Source organism: Salvelinus sp. IW2-2015, unplaced genomic scaffold (genome assembly GCF_002910315.2).
Source record: "Salvelinus sp. IW2-2015 unplaced genomic scaffold, ASM291031v2 Un_scaffold7489, whole genome shotgun sequence".
Taxonomy (NCBI): Eukaryota; Metazoa; Chordata; class Actinopteri; order Salmoniformes; family Salmonidae; genus Salvelinus; species Salvelinus sp. IW2-2015.
Window position 1 is genome coordinate 10,381 of NW_019948749.1, and position 3,531 is coordinate 13,911.

Below are 3,531 nucleotides of genomic sequence, written 5' to 3' on the forward strand. Positions count from 1 at the left end.
GGGACCCCAAACAAGACCCCTGTCTTAATGTGAGGTCTTCATGGATAGAGGCCTCCTATAGAGTCAGAGCAAATGACTCCTGCCAGTATATTCCACGGTGGAGGTGGGTGTGATACAGGATAAGGGCTTCCCCACTCTCTCTCTCGCTTCTACATACATGATCATTAGGGGCTTTGGGGGGGGAACAGCTCCAAAAAGCCCAGAAAATCTGGTTCTGGTTTAATTTATACAAGCGTTCGACATTATGTGGGTTTAAGAACCATTTAGAAAAATTATACCCCACTGATAGGGGTCTTAAGTTGTGGTTTTTCCCATTACATATGGTACAGCATGTGAGAGAGGAGGGAGAGAGAGATCTCAGTCTCAGCTGGAATGATATCAACACAGATAATAGCTTAGGAAAGTCCTTGGAAGGAAGTTGGTTTTATATCCAGGATTGGAACCCACCCCCATATGTTCCCAAGGCGGATGCTCCAAACATATTTTATTTGGTTGTACACTGAGTATACCAAACAAAAGGAACACCTTCCTAATATTGAGTTGCACCCCCACACGGGAAACTGTTGAGCGTGAAAAACCCAGCAGTGTTGCAGTTCTTGACACAAACTGGTGTGCCTACAGTAGTCACATACAATTACATTATATATATATTTTTAATACATATACATATTTTTAAAGCTTTTTTTCTCCCCAATTTCATGGTATCCAATTGGTAGTTACAGTCTTGTCTCATCGCTGCAACTCCCGTACGGACTCGGGAGAGGCGAAGGTCGAGATTAGTGCGTCCTCTGCAACACAACACAACCCAACCAAGCCGCACTGCTTCTTGACACAATGCCCACTTAACCCGGAAGCCAGCCGAACCAATGTGTCGGAGGAAACACTGTACACCTGGCGACTGTGTCAGCATGCAGTGCGACCGGCCCGCCACAGGAGTCACTAGCGCGCAATGAGACAAGGACATCCCTGCCGGCCAAACCCTCCCCTAACCCGGACGACACTGGGCCATTTGTGCGCCGCCCCATGGGTCTCCTGGTCGTGTCCGTCTGAGATACAGCCTGAACTCGAACCAGGATCTCTAGTGGCACAGCTAGTACTGCGAAGTAGTGCCCTAGACCACTGTGTCACTCGGGAGGCCCCCTAGACACATACATGTTTTGTCTTTCCCTTTCACCCTCTGAATGGCACGCATACACAATACATGTCTCATTGTCTCAAGGTTTAAAATTCCTTCTTTAACCTGTCTCCTCCTCTTCATCTACACTGATTGAGGTGGATTTAATAAGTGACATCAATATGTCATGGAAAGAGCACGTTTTGTAAACTCAGTGTAGATTCTATGTATTTCTGACATTGTTTTATGTTTCCTTACACCAGAACCGGAATTGAATAGAGCTGAATTGAAAAGAGTCGTAGTCTAGGAAGGAGGGAGAGGTGGGGAGGGAGGGGTGAGGAGGGAAGAGGAAGGAGGGAGGGGTGCATTGGCAGAAATATTTATCAAGAACTGCATTCTCATGTTCACCACACAAGTTGATACTATAAAAGTATTTCTGAGCATGCTTTGAGTTTGGAAGCATTGCAGAGCAGAGCAGAGCAGAACAAGAGCACGAGAGAGAGAGAGAGAGAGAGAGAGAGAGAGAGAGAGAGAGAGAGAGAGAGAGAGGAGAGAAGAGAGAGAGAGAGAGAGAGAGAGAGAGAAGAGAGAGAGAGAGAGAGAGGAGAGAGAGAGAGAGAGAGAGAGAGAGAGAGAGGGAGAGAGAGAGAGAGAGAGAAGAGAGAGAGAGAGAGAGAGAGAGAGAAGAGAGAGAAGCGGGAGGAGAGACAGAGAGAGAGAGAGGAGAGAGAGAGAGAGAGAGAGTAGAAGAGAGAGAGAGAGGAGAGAGAAGAGAGAGAGAGAGAGAGAGAGAGAGAGAGAGAGAAGCTCATTGGTTAGTATCCAACAGGGACACTTCCAGTGGAGTCTCTGGATACAAAGACCAATGCATCTTCATATCTACTACTAGTTCATCTGCCAAGTTCTCCAGAGGGCCTGGGTTTATGGCATATGCTGGCCTATTCAGAGCTCTAAGTTTGAGTGGAGTATGTAGTCACTATAGTGTGAAAGGTAGTTTGTAGTGTATATTAGTCACTGCTAGTGTGAAATAAAGTTTATAGAGTATGTAGTCACTGCTAGTGCGAAGGTAGTTTGGTGTACGAGTATGTAGTCACTGCTAGTGTTGGAATAGTTTGTAGAGTATTGGAGTAACTGCTAGTTGCAAGGGTAGTTTGTAGAGTTATGTAGTCACTGCTAGTGTGGAAGGTAGTTTGTAGGGAGTATAGTCACTGCTAGTGTGAAGGTATTGTAGACGTATGCTAGTCACTGCTAGTGGAAGGTAGTTTATAGAGTATGTAGATCACTGCTAGTGGTGAAGGTAGTTTGTAGAGTATTTAGTCACTGCTAGTGTGAAGGTAGTTTTATAGAGTATGTAGTCACTGCTAGTGTGAAGTAGTTTAGTAGAGTATGGAGTCACTGCTAGTGTAAAGTAGTTTGTAGAGTATGGAGCACTGCTAGTGTGGAAGGTAGTTTGTAGTGTATGTAGTCACTGCTAGTGTGAAGGTAGTTATAGAGTATGTAGTCACTGCTAGTGTGAAGGTAGTTTTTAGAGTATGTAGTCACTGCTTAGTGTGGAATTTGTTAGAGTATGTAGTCACTTGCTAGTGTGAAGTTTGTAGAGTATGTAGTCACTGCTAGTGTGAAGGTAGTTGTGTAGAGTATGTAGTCACTGCTTTAGTGTGAAGGTAGTTTGTAGAGTACGTAGTCACTTGCTAGTGTTGAAGGATTTATAGAGTATGTAGTCACTGCTAGTGTGAAGGTAGTTTTGTAGAGTATGTAGGTCACTGCTAGTGTAAGGTAGTTTGTAGAGTATGTAGTCACTGCTAGTGTGAAGGTAGTTTATAGTGTATGTAGTTTACTGCTAGTGTGAAGGTAGTTTGTAGAGTAATGGAGTCACTGCTAGTGTGAAGGTAGTTTGTAGAGTATGTAGTCACTGCTAGTGGTGAATAGTAATTTGTAGAGTATGTAGTCCTGCTAGTGTGAAGGTAGTTTGTAGTGATGTAGTCACTGCTAGTGTGAAGGTTAGTTTATAGAGTATGTAGTCAATGCTAGTGTGAAGGTAGTTGTAGAGTATGTAGTCACTGCTAGTGTGAAAGGTAGTTAATAGAGTATGTAGTTACTGCTAGTGTGAAAGTAGTTTTAGAGAGTATGTAGTCACTGCTTAGTGTGAAGGTGTTTTATAGAGTATGTATTACTGCTAGTGTGAAAGTCGTTTGTAGAGTATGTAGTCACTGCTACTGTGAAGGTAGTTTGTGGAGTATGTAGTTACTGCTTTTGTGAAAATTAGTTTTATAGAGTATGTAGTCACTGCTAGTGTGAAATAGTTGTAGTGTATGTATACTTCTAGTGTGAAAGTAGTTTGTAGAGTATGTAGTCACTGCTAGTGTGAGGTAGTTTGTAGAGTATGTAAGTTACTGCTATGTGTGAAAGTAGTTTGT